Source organism: Oculina patagonica, chromosome 13 (assembly GCF_052425735.1).
Source record: "Oculina patagonica isolate OP01 chromosome 13, crgOcupat, whole genome shotgun sequence".
NCBI lineage: Eukaryota > Metazoa > Cnidaria > Anthozoa > Scleractinia > Oculinidae > Oculina > Oculina patagonica.
In genome coordinates this window covers 19,825,746-19,839,677 of record NC_135770.1, presented here as the reverse complement: position 1 = coordinate 19,839,677, position 13,932 = coordinate 19,825,746, and the positions used below count along the sequence as shown (strand labels likewise).

The following is a 13,932-nucleotide window of genomic DNA, read 5'->3' as shown; positions in this document are numbered from 1 at the left end:
AATTAAGGCCAGCCGAAATAAGTAAAATTATTTCTGAACATTTCTTCAAATTCAAAAGTTGATGCACTTGGATACTACATTTTTCATTCTGGAATATAGAATTTCCAGTTTCTTTGCAATTGTACCAAACGGTATCGAGTCTCGATCGCTATTAATATCATGCATGTGGTATCATGTTTACCTTTGAGCCGACTTTGGACAATGCTTTATTTGGTATTTGCTAAGCGTATTTCCCAATAACAGAAAAGGAATTGAATGACTTTCAATCAATTATTACCAAATCCTTAAACCTAAGTGCACTTTAAAATGACAAAAACGAGAAAAAAATATGGTGATAAACCCCTTTTCCAGCACGATAGTATAGTCTTGATTGACCCCCTACGTGAAAGGTCATTTTACAGCAATCACTTTTTTTTCTCTTAAAATAGCAATCGACTGAGAAACTTTCGTTTGGACTAAAACAGAATATACATTGGCAGTGTCTTTGAGAGAAAGGCATTTTTACAAATTGGGAAATTACATCAAAAGGGTACACAAAGCCAGTCCGTGCTTGTAGTCTAGTCCCAGTGTTTTTATTTGCACTGCCCCCTGTGGCGCGAAAGAACTGGGCTGAGCTTACACTCATGACAGCAAGCACGGCTAGCAAGCACGGCTAGCACGGCTGTTCAACTTCAGCATTGACAACATTTCACACTCCATCTAACTGTTTGGCCCTGTTTGGACGGTTTTGTCACGGAACATAATTTCCCAGCGCTCTCTCAAATCAATTGACGCTAAACCGAAAACAAACTTGGCTGATCTTTCCAAATTATTACAGTACCAATGAAAAATTTGCTTCCTTACATAATAATTTTCGTGGTTTTGTTTTGTTTATCGTTGTAGACACCACCTTCAGTTTTGTAATGATTGATATTTAACGTCCGGCCATTGTATTCTAGAAGACAATTTCCTTGTTTGTCCTGTTTTGGTTGAGTCAAACAGAAAGTTTACTTCCACTTTATAAGGACAGTCACGTTTATCGTCCAGTTCTGCGGATGCCCTCTTGTAAAGGACTTGCCCTTTTAACTCCGAACTATTCTATTTTTTTTTTCACTCAACACCCACCTCTGCGACGCCTACACAGGCACACTATCTTTTGAGTGTTTTAAATATTGGCCTCCCCCCTTTTCAAAAACAATTATTTTGTTAAAGATCATTAATTTTTCGAAATTTTCTTAACTTCCAAAAGAACAATAAACTTGTAGGAAACTTTGGTAGCTTATGGTTTTTGAGTTGCGCGAGGAACAAAGGAATCAAGACGTAATTAGTTTTGAGGGGAAGCTATTGTCTGATAGAGCGCGGCAGGAAGTCGTCTCACTCGTTGCATGAACACAGCACTTGATGAGGTAAGCCTTCTTGAAGAGCAAGATTGCTGAAATGACAACCCTTGAATTGGGATTATCGAACATCACGAAGGGATCACTTGTGCGCGTGTCTTTTTGTCGCTTCCTAATGTTTTCTCGAAGTGTTGCGCTCTGCACGTTGACCCATCAGGGACAACGCCTTGCTAGATCGATTTTGTTGATAACGATCCCGAGGGCGGATTTCCATATCAAAGCTTTCGGTATATAGTCCTATATAGGAGTGAATAAAAACTCAGTTGGAAAGTTTCAAACGGAAGCCCTATAGAAGTACTGACAGTACTAGATAGACTAGATATATCACTGCCTGGCGGGCGGGATTTCGTGCGAGAGACCGAGTGCTTTGTTTCGGCGGCGGAGCCTCTAATGAAAAAGCATTCACGACGCGGGTGACGTTTTAAGGTGTGGCACCAATTTATTTACCCTAAGATAATAACAATAGAGACGATAGCCTCCTCTGCAGCACGCAGGCTACGGCCAGACTACGGTCAGGTGCGTTTGGCTGGTATACATGGTATATGATAGTGTGAATAGGTAGGGAGCTCAGTACTGAACAATATTTGCGGAGCCGAGCAAAGAATTGTTCTGATGAAGCAGACGCCGGTCAATCGTTACATGGCTTATGTACAAAATTGAACCAACGCACGCCCACCCTACATTGTAAGTAAGAAAAAAAGCGGTCCCTTATTTCGTATACCAGACAGCTGGCGTGACAGGCGTGACACTGGACTCAGACGCTACCATGTACAGAAGTACTCATGGCGGTTCCGATTCCTTACATCCAGTAACCAGAATAAACATAGCAAGAGCACCCACGAGCACATTTGCCACTGTCGCGCCAGCACATAGCCTGCGAACGCAGACGTATTTCCGGCTATTGTTTAGCGACAGAGGGCTCAGACTTATTTCTTACCTAAAGTACATTTACTTGAAGATCATGACTAATACACCACACGAGTACTACGAGTAACATACGGGTAACATACGAGTAACACACGGAACATACGGGTACATACGGGTAACATACGAGTAACATACGGATACATACGAGTAACATACGGATACATACGGGTGCATACCAGTTCCTATTTCATTTCATTTTTATTTTATGCTCCCCCTCCCCCTTCCCCTCAAAAAGCTTGCGTGACGAGTCCAAAACAAAAGTAAGACACAAAACCATTGACGAGTAACACACGGAACATACGGGTAGCATACGGATACATACGGGTGCAAACCAGTTCCTATTTCATTTCATTTCATTTAACGAAATGCCAAAATCATTCAAAACATAGTAGGGATTTCATCACACCAGAATATCTTATTATAAATAACCGTATTTCTCTTGTAACACATACTTTAGACGTTACTTAAACACTGGATCAAAAAAGATTTATTGTTCATGTGTAAATCATATTTAGATTAACATGGTGTCTAATGTCTATCAAATTTCCAATACTGAAGCCTGGAAAGCATTACAATACAACAAATTCTTGCAAATTCTTATTATTATTATTCCATTATTATACCTCGTATGTTACCTGTATGTACCCGTATTTTTTTGTTTTGTTTCCTTGTGTTGCATTTAATAAAAATAAAAAGTTAAAATAAAATAGAGTGAATCAGTGAAATGAAATAGGAACTGGTATGCAGCCGTAGGTATCTGTATGTTACTCATATGTTACGGGTAAGATCGTATGATTGATAAGCGTGATCCTATAACATTTCAAAATCTTGACTTTTTTACTAGTAAATGGTTTTGTGTCTTACTTTTGTTTTGGACTCGTCACGCAAGCTTTTTGAAATGAAATAGGAACTGGTATGTTACTCGTATGTATCCGTATGTTACTCGTATGTATCCGTATGTCACTCGTATGTATCCGTATGTTACTCGTATGTTACCCGTATGTACCCGTATGTTCCGTGTGTTACTCGTATGTTACCCGTATGTACCCGTATGTTCCGTGTGTTACTCGTATGTTACCCGTATGTACCCGTATGTTCCGTGTGTTACTCGTATGTTACCCGTATGTACCCGTATGTTCCGTGTGTTACTCGTATGTTACCCGTATGTTACTCGTAGTACTCGTGTGGTGTATTAGTCATGATCTTACTTGAATAGCCCGTGCCAACATGCAAAACTGCTGCAAACATTGATATGTAAATTGCAGCGCGCCTAGTAAATCTAGTACAGTGAAGCCTAGCCCTGATTCTTAATATACATGTGCACACAGGTGCACTGTGATAATAGGTTTTTGGCCTGGGAAAGCCCTTTTAAAAACCTGAGGGAAAACTCCACTTCTGGGGGGACCACGCTTGCTACGGGAAGGCCGGGATCTATTGCAGTATTTGGAATATTCAGAGACGTAACAGACAAAACTTGCTCCAACAGTAGACTTTACTTCCAAGAACATAACCAAAGAATATTTTACAAGGCACTTCAATTTATATAGTAACTAAGGAGGCTATTTTTAAAAACATTCGTAAACTTTCCTAAGAACCATTAGCTAACGTTAATCCTAGTTCTCAAAAATTAATTACTTACAAAACCGCGCAGGTGGATTACAGTTTTTCTACAGGTTGTAATTAAACACTTTTTTGTAGCTAGGATTACACGGACAATAAACATAAGAGCTAGCAGGTACTAGTTTAGCTAATGAGCTAAAGTGTTATCTTGCCAAAACAATATCACTACGTTGGATTTTCTATGTTTTTTAGCAGCTAAGCTTGTAAACAAATAAAGCTAAATTATCGTAATTTCTCTCCTAACAGCACACAGTTTGATTGTTACAAGCGTTTTGAAAACGAAACAAATTCTTTTAGATAAACAAAGAAAGATGGTATATTTTTAAGCTCGGTTATGAAATAAGAAAGACGTGATGTGTTGTTCTTGTCACGAGCGGGGAACAAAGAAACAAAATTCTTAGATCCCGACGGGAATCGAACCCGTGGCCTCCCAAACATCGGGGAGGCGCTCTATAAACTTGGGCTACGGAGAGACAGTTGTTGGAAATCTGTAGACTGTGCGTGTGTATGTGAAAGTAAGGTAAAGCCTGCGTTCGAGCCTCAGGCCCCAGCGTACCCCGGTTTCAGTAGCATGCAGCGACTAGGAGTATTTATACTCCCTCCTGGATGGGATGCTAGTCCATCGCATGGTTACCCCCCAGAATTAAATTCGCTGGTACCCATTTATAAACTAGGGTGGAGAGAGGCACTATTAGAGTGAAGTGTCTTGCCCAAGAACACAACACAATGACCCCGACCAGGGCTCGAACCCGGACCGCTCTATCTGGAATCCAGCGCATTAACCGATTAACCGAATAGGACCTCATTTTTGCCACTGCGCCTCCTTCTTCTCGTGCCAAGGTCTTCGCCGGCTAATAGTCACAATAGGCTCTGGGCACGAGAATGGCTTCCAATAGTTAAGTGATAAACTGTTGTCTCGAAGTTTCAATTTGAACAATGGTTGACTTAAATACGTTTGTCATTTTTGCAACATAAGTAAGACATTCAAGTTCTTGCCCAGATTTCACCTGTGATACGTTCTAAGCCACCCCTGTCTTAACAAGTTCTTAAAATTTTGCCCCTCTCTCAGCGAGCAAGTACCCCTGTGTTTTGCAAACGCACGACTTGTTATCAAGTTGCTTGCTTTCCCTGGACTAATAAGAAAAGAGATAGCGAATAACAAAATCTCCCCTTTGCGTATCTGTGTACACAAAGCATTTCTCATAATTTAATCCAATTTTAATTTTTATGAAATAAAACAGGAATAAGTACAACCAGATATGGCGGTCCTTGATATAACGATATTCTCGGTATAAGACGAATATTTATGAGGTAAAAAAGAATATGTGATCTTTACCCCGAAAACGATTTCGTTATTCCCCCCTCGCAACTTGCCCTTGGCATATCGTATATCTGGAAAAAGAGCATCTGATCGATCGCAACAACCCTGTGTATACGAAAAGCGAAGAGAACACAGAAGGTTTTCGTGTTGATGTGTTTCCGTATATGAGCTTTCAGGGCATGCAGGCCGGGCCAAAACCTAACGGAATGTCTGTATTCCTTAAAATGGCTGCTCATGCGGGAATTTTTTACCTGCTGTAAACTAATTTGAATGATCCAAGAATAGCTTATATTCAAGAGATCTTCTTCACTCAACTTTACTTTCGAATGAAAACAATGTGTAAGCAGGTGTTTTTAAGTTCTCGATAAATCGATATAATAGATATTTTCAATATAAATCGTGCAATATCATTTGGATGTAACTCGCAAAGTAAACATTAAATTCAACACATTACCGCCAAAGACATGCAACAATGTTACTTCTATTTTAATACACAAAATCCTTCAAGGAACTCTTCTAAACCATCGATATTAGTATAAATATTTTGATATATGTACAGTCCACAAAGTTGTGGGACTATTGTGGGGTTAAATGTGTAAAAACTTTACACAGGGAGAGACGTACACACAAAAAAAAACTTTGAAAAAATATCATAATATGCACCCGCAAAATTTTTATCAATCAATATTGAGTATATTATCTTTGTTTTTAACATTTTCTAAAATAAAATTTGAGCGGTCGTTTTCAAAGCCCACCTACTCATCAACGCATTTGCTGTTCATCAACACAAACAAAGCAAACCCATCACTTTCGGAAATAACTGACATCCGCGTAAACACATCTATCACAAGGCCCATATACAAGGATGTAGACCTTCTATTCTGTATTGTTCAACCAGGAAACATGGGGAATGTATTTAAAAATTTCAAATATATTTAATATATTGTACAAAAATGTAGCAAATGAAAAATAAACTGGTTAAAGGCAAAATTTACCTCGCTAAATTCCGTATCCTAGATTATTTTTAATCGTTGGAAAATTTAGAGACGTTCGTGTATAGTGCTATAAGAGCTAATAAATTCATCGTTATGAATGAATTTCTAATGGGTAGCCACTCTACCTTTTAATGAATACCTCATAGAAATTGAGCGCTCTCATTGGCTGAGGGTCGTGTTTTAATAACGCCGTAAAAAGACAAAAATTAAAGCTGCTTTAGTCACGGAAGTCGACAAGGGAAAAAAAATGTGAAATTTGAAATAGACACCATGGGGGCGTTCTCGAGAAAATATGTTTCACAAACACTCGCCGATCGCGGACCGTTGGGAGAACGTTTTTAATGATCTGTGAGAACGCGCCGAGCAGCACAGCGCCTACTCCCGTTTTCTGTTCTCTCGCGGAAATAAGAACCTTAGTGGATGAAGAACGTAAAGGGCGAAAGTTTTTCGTCTAAATCGTTTTTTGCTTACAATGTAGTCTGACTTTTTCGACATAATTATGTTTCTTATACATAAGGAAAGGACCACACCCATACAGACTAGTATAGTTTTGGGGTAGCAAGCACCTGTTCCTCTTATGACTCTAAAAAATAAGAAACTATTTTAAGCGAACTTGAATAGCCTAAATTCACTGCAGCCACCAAATGTACAAGAACATTTTAAGGCTAACTTGAAAAATCTAGGTTGTTATACGCGGGCCTTTACTGCATCTCGTTATGAATATGATTAAAACATGCTTAATTATTCGGCGACTTAAAAAATAAGAACGACTGGCGGTCATGCTTAACCGCCGTCTACGCATCATATAACTGAGATTATTCCATTATCGTGCTTGATATCTTCAGTTTCTCCAAATTAACAAAACTGGCTATTAAAGCTCGCTTTATTGTTGAATGCGGTAGACAGTGATAATTTTTCGTCTGGTGACACTATCAGCTCGGTTCATAAATTTAAACTAATGTTGAATTAAACAGACTGGTGAAATTAATGTTAGATAACTTTCAGCGAGAAAGTGCGGTAATTGTTTATCTTGACGTAAATCTTTAATCATGAGAGCATAACATCTTAAAAGAGAATTGCTTTGTGAGATATTTCCTTCGCTAAAAAGATTACATCTCAACCGCATTGTCAAAACGCGCTTAAAACTCAAAATAAAAAAACCTGCATCTGATTTTACATTTTATTTTGCTGATAAATCCAATTATTTCTTTATAATTTACAGCCCAAAGCAGCCAATTTGTCTACAACAAGACTTTTGATATATTTAAGCAGCGATCGGACAATTTTCTTTGTGGCTTTCGACTGCATGCAGGTGTCCAAGCGAAAAACTGCTTGGACTCAACGAAATCTATTCTCTTGTACAACGTTTTTGTATATTTTCGTATCCTGGCACTGCCCAAGCGCTGGCATTACGTACATAAATGCACGTCCTATTTGACATATATACTCTTAGCCCAGTCTAGACTACGAGAAGTCCCCGTTTCTCATGCGCGAAGATCACCTCGGTTCAAGAGGCATGACGCGCGGGTAATTTTCGCGCGCGCTCCCGTGTTAGCCGTGTTAGTCCCATTCGACTAACTCTGAGCAAAATCGAGGGGCTTCTCGCAGTCTTGGCCGATTTTAGTACAGATACTGTGTCATGTCATGACGCACCTATTATATTAGCCTATAAATCTCTTTACATATTTGTCATCTTCGCCAGCTTACATAAAACCTTTTTTTTTCTAAATGCGGGATTGACCCCACTATTAAAAGCAACGTTTTAAAGAAATTTCATTTACGAGCAAGGAATGGCTTCACGATTTCTAGTTTGTCTCTTATTGTAATCCATTTTCACTCAGACCATCTTAAGCCGTCCTCATTTCTGTACATGTTCCCGTTCATAAATCGAGCACCATTCTTCCAAATGAGTTCATTATTGTTGAGTTTTCTAAGATGAAATTCTTTTGGTGAAATTTTTAAAACCTTCGTTAGACGAAGGTACATGTCATTTGTAAGTTACACTGTTGATGCATCTTCTGTTCCAGGCTCTCTTCGGCCATTTTCTTGCATGCCAGTGATACCATCACTAGTTTTGCGGCATGTGGAAGACGGACGCGATCCGGCTCGGCGGCCATAGATTGTACATCTAAGAGCTCTCCGATAAGAAGGAAGTCTCCATGCATAGATAAAAATATCTAAAGTGACCTTGATGAATAGCATAAGATCACTGATCCGAATACCAATGTGGATGTTAATATTTTCCACCATGTTTTTGGGCTTTCTAAAGAGATAAATGTAAAGGACAACATTGTGAAAAGAGGCCGAAGCTAGCAGGATGGCTGTAAGATAAAATGTCATGACTGTGAACTGACGTTCGCTGTGTCTTCTCTTGTACGAATTCACTCTCTGCAGGCACTGGTTTAAAGACGCCTTTTTGCGGAGCGTGTAGCTCTTTCTGAAGATGCCGGTTGAACGATGTGTAAAGCAGGACTTGGACAACGATTAAAGCGAGTGAAAACAATGTAGGGTGCATGATAAGGTCTATCTTTAAGAACGTGTTTATGTCTATTTCTGTAAACTGCAGCATACAGAAGCTCGTGATGTAAATGCAGCTAACGGTAAGGAAGCAAAGAACGCGATTTTTGGAGACAATGTCCTTGAATTGGTGCGGGTACGTTACGGCTATATACTGACACACGGAGAGCGCCAGTACAATGAAGAACGATACGCTAATTGCTACTGTTGATATGATGCCACCTATCCTGTGAACTAACTTGTAACCCTCACTAGGCTTTCCCTTGAAGTTGGCGAAGTCAGCGAAGTAGTACGCTGCGAAGAACGGTTCAACAGTCAAACCAATGAGAAAGTCTGCTACGGCGAGACCCGCAATGAAGAACGTCATAGGAGTTCGAAAACACCGCAGAGGATCCTTGTAAATCGCTGTCAAAAGCAGAGCGTTCGATACCACAGTTATCGGCGACAGAATGCACAAGATAATCGCCGAAGCCAGCTCGATATGGCGATAGGTGCGTAACTCTGGCAGAATGTCATCTGACAGGTCTCCGGTTGAATTGCCAAACACGGTCAATGAGCCATTCATGATTGCTCTCGGTCTGAGTATCAATAAAAAGTGCTCTTCCTACCCGATTGATAAAAAAATGTCGCTGCAAACTGTCTTTCGCCTTTTTTCGTTGCTGGTGTCTCCACAACCTGACGCAACGGCAAATGTAGCCTTTCCCGTCTGTTATGGTTAGAAAACTGTGATTATCGCGAAGATTGTTTTCTTCCGCTAATATATTTAGCCTCAGCTGCCAGGAAAAATACCTTCTCAGCCAATATATTACCGCCTGCAGGCTTTTATATTAAACTAGCGAGCTAAGGTAATTGTTTGAAATGTCAGATCGCAGCACTGTAATTTCTCAGTCGTAATGTTGCGGCGGAAAAAATATTTCTCCAATAAATGGAAATGACGAATGTCTTTTTACGGAATATTGTCCTTCAAGCTGAGATGACAGGTGCTTTGCGAAGTTAAAAAATATATGCTGATTCAACTCGCACTAGGATCAAATGACTTCGCTGAGCCCGGGGTAAAGTTTCACCAGATTTATCGTAGGCTCTATCAGTTCTTCGGAGGCTGAAAAAACAAACGAAGAAATGTTAAGTTAGACTCTAAAAAATACGCTGATAGTTTTAATTCCACGTTATCCTATCGTCGATAGGATAACGTAACCTATTGTCGATAGGTCGGGCATTGGTTGGTAAGATCTATTCTTGGCAAAGTGCGTTGTCGATAATGTTTTTAAACACAACATATAAACCCTGCAAACAATAGCGGGGTCCTAATCCCCAAGCACGAGTTGCAGTTTAATTTACATTTACACTAAGTCTACAAAATCATTTATATACACGGAACTGATTTCACAAGGGGATAGGAACACACAGTTTTCTTAATCAATAAACGCACCAAATGTATTGTCGATGTCAAGGTTTTTCTGAGAAGTCGGTTTGTATGATAATTCTAGTTTCAGGAGTACAAAAATTCTGGGCCGCAATTTCAAATATACTTACTCGGTGCAGAGTGAAGGTTTTAGAAACTGAGTTCTTGTCGATAGGTTGAGGTTGTTGAACCTTTGGAATTGGTTCGTTTTAGAGCCATCAGCTTGTGTGTCGTCCGCTTTCACTGGAGTTACGTAGAGGAAGTTCAACGAACAATATCTCTGACGCATTAAGCGTTTATTTAAGAGGTAAATATCAAAACACCCCCTCTCCTCTACTCTCGAACAGGAAACTGCTTCAGTTTAGCTGAATATCAGTTACCCGTGCCGTGCAAACGAAACAAGAAGAAAATAAAAAAAAGAGTAGCTCTCCATGAACCGAACAAGATGCGCGCGCTCAATGTGTACAATTGATGTACAAGAACAGAATTCTTAGTTATGAATGACAATAAATTAAATGGTTATGTAAACGACGGCGATTTCAGCGTTGTCGATCACAAAGTGAGAACTAAAGCGGATGACAGGTGACACAATAATGCAAATTTGAAGGTGTACTGATATCTTGTTATTCATTTGTTCGAATAATTGTTGTCTTTGCAAAGAAGCGAAAAGACCCTCTTTTGGTAATTTACAACATTGTCACAATATAAAGCGATAATCACAATTAAGGCAAAGATTTTAAATATAGCTTGAAATATATCATCCCCTTCTTTCGCTGAAATATCGTATTTTACATTGTTGAATCTTTTTTTTTTCGCAGCCTTCGCTTTCTCTTTTTTTTTAACACCGGCAAAATGCTATGGCTTTTGTATCTCTTTTTTGTTGTTCTCAATTTTCATAGCATTTTTATGTTTAACTCGTTTTACTTTCTTAACGTTCGCTATTATTTCCTGCCGCATGTAATCTAGTTTAGTAAATAATTTCAGCGGGAAATTACTGTTCCCTGTGTGACAAAACAAACAAAAATTCCCAAACAACAGAGTCAGGGTGATTAAAAACAGTACGAGGGCCTTAAGCAACAACCCACATTCGTGAAATTTATTTCAGTGCTTGTCATTTTGACGTCATATCCAAGCAAATAGACATCTTTGCTGCGCAATGTCAAAGTGACCTGTCAAATCTTGTTATGTTTGCCATGTTAATCGGAGGCTGTTTGTGAAATGAACCGAGATATTTGCATTAAAAGTAAAACTAATACAAAACTGACCAACAATGAGCACAAAAATGAAGAGAACACCTTCGCCCTCGAATGGTTCTTTCTTGAGTTAAACGTCAAAATCTGATGGAACCGGACAATTTTTCTGAAGGAAATATTTTTTGTGTGTGTTTGGTTGTATTCCTATATCGTGATCTCTCGTATCTAAAATGTTATTTGCCGAATTTCGCAAGCGGAAGCTATTTGTCCTCTTTAAGTTGTTTTATTATTCCGACTCGGTACTTAGGATGAAACTAAGTTTGAAGAAACTTAGAAATAAAGGCACTTAACCGCTCCGTAAAACCAAGCGAGACTAACCAAAATACAATAGTAATACAAAAAGTTTGGTGCTTTCTCTAGATTATAATTTTTTTTTTAACGAAAATCGACAGCAAAACAGGATGTTAATGTGCTTGTAATTTTTTCCGCCGCATTTTGAGGGAAATGAGAGGCTTTTCGCCATCTAAGTACTTTTTTTTTTCTTTGTTTGCCATGATAATGAAATACGTGCGATTAATCGTTCTGCTGATCTCAACTTTAATACTTGATGTCCATTTCCAACTGGCCAGTCAACTTGAGATTAAAGGCCAAAAACAGTTTGTTTACATGCCAACCAATTCTACATTTACTTGAACCTCCTTCGAATAAGAAAATGGCACTTGACAGTTTATTTAAGACCTGAGTTGGGAGATTGGCAAGAAAAAAAAAAACAGTGTCACAATCAATGTCTAACTTAGAATGTACCTGGAGCTCTTATATAAGCTTTATCTTCACACGGGTTTTTATCTAAATAGAGAAAATAAACGATTTATTTTAAACTACGTCTGCCGGAAAATACAAGAAATTGTTGTCCGGCACCATCCGTTACATACAAATTAATCTCTTATAGGTACTGACTTATCATAAAATGACTACAGTACTCAATGTTTCAAAAGGACGAGTTAGGCCCGGTTCAGACGCCGATCTTTTCATGAGCCGAACCTAATTCCTTAATTTAAGTACATGAAAAGATCGGCGTCTGAATCAAATTAGAACGGCTATTTCAATTTGGAACGGCTCACCCGTTCTTCCCGCCTGGCTTGGCCGAGAATTTCGCCTGTGGAACGCCTTTGGAACGGCTTTGATTCAGACGCCGTACTTTTCATGTGCCGATCCTAATTCATAAATCATTATAATGTATTCTGAAAACTTTGATTGGTTTTATTGGATCTGTATTAGGAACGGCCTCGGAACGGCCAAAAAGTACGGCGTCTGAATCAAGAGGCGTACTTTTGTCAATTTGGGTCGATCGGTCCAAATTCAAATTGAGTTCGGCTCATGAAAAGTACGGCGTCTGAACCGGGCCTTACTGGCTTTTCTATTTACCCAAGAGTACCTTTTTCATGCGCACTTGTCGATGACCTCTTGCTTGGGTGTGACAGCTTGAGTGACAAGTGCGTGGAACACCAAGCTTGATCAATTTAATATATTGTAATGATCTATTTGTTACTGGGGGATGTCATTATAAAAAAGTCACGTTCAGGCGAAAATCCTCATTATTAAAACTAAAAGAAGTGTTTCAATTTATTTTGGCGATTTCTGATGTACATCGAAACGACGCTATTGCCTTTTTGCGATTACGTATTGTTATGCAAGGCCAAAAATACTGTCTTTAGTTCTGTATGGTGAATTATCGCAATGTCCTAAACATATTCTATACTGAAAACGCCGTTATGAAATTTTAAATCAACTCACAACAAGACATAGGATGTTGCACAGAATGAGACCCAATGCTCAAAAAGATCGAAAAGGACAATCGAAAATAAAAGAAAAGAAAACGGCCTTTTATTTTCTGCAAAAGATTCAATTGAAGCCAAGTTTACATTGCATCTTGGTGCGAGGGCAGTGTAATTAAAATCGTAACAAAAAAAGAGTCGCTGGGTTATTGTGAATTTGTACCTGTTTGTCAGTTCTGTTAGTACTGTTTTAGCAGCCTCTTCATTCACGAGAACAATGAAGGGAAATGATAGGATGTTCAAAATCGCAAATGAGCAAAACATCCGCATCGCATTTTACTAAGCATAATCGAAATTATTATAGCGAGGCCAAGCTAACAATCGTTTCATGCCTGATAGAACAGTTGCGTCTTATGGTGCAAATGACAATCTGCCGAAATGTTTGCTCAGGTGTTTGTGGCCAAATGTTTATCACGAAATGGTAAAACGAAGGAAGACCTGACTCTTTGGTCAGACAAGTTGTCGTTGTGGGTCCGATTTTAGTGATATTTCACAGAAAAATAAGACGTTTTCGAACACAAGAAAAAAACCTGAAAACGCTCGATCGATCCTCAGTTGGTTTACAATCAGGTGTTAAAGTTCAGTTCTCAAACGAAATATACCAATTTTACATCAAATGCCCAAGTTTTGCCTAAATGCTTATCATGTTACTGCTACCGACTTCCTTCGGCAGGCTATATATATATTTTTAAAAGTAAACTACGACTAAGTTAAAAAAAATATCCCTAAGGGCGCTTAGTAAATGA

General features: G+C 38.9%; 1 pseudogene across 1 annotated transcript; it reads right to left on the bottom strand.

Annotated features, from left to right (window-relative positions):
- Positions 1-5,747: 5,747 nt before the first annotated feature.
- On the bottom strand, positions 5,748-12,108 carry LOC144634631 (uncharacterized; annotated as a pseudogene). The gene is made up of 2 exons (XR_013567223.1): positions 10,290-12,108; positions 5,748-9,855 (listed from the first exon to the last, which is right to left on the bottom strand). The product of XR_013567223.1 is annotated as an uncharacterized LOC144634631 (transcript).
- Positions 12,109-13,932: the final 1,824 nt, after the last annotated feature.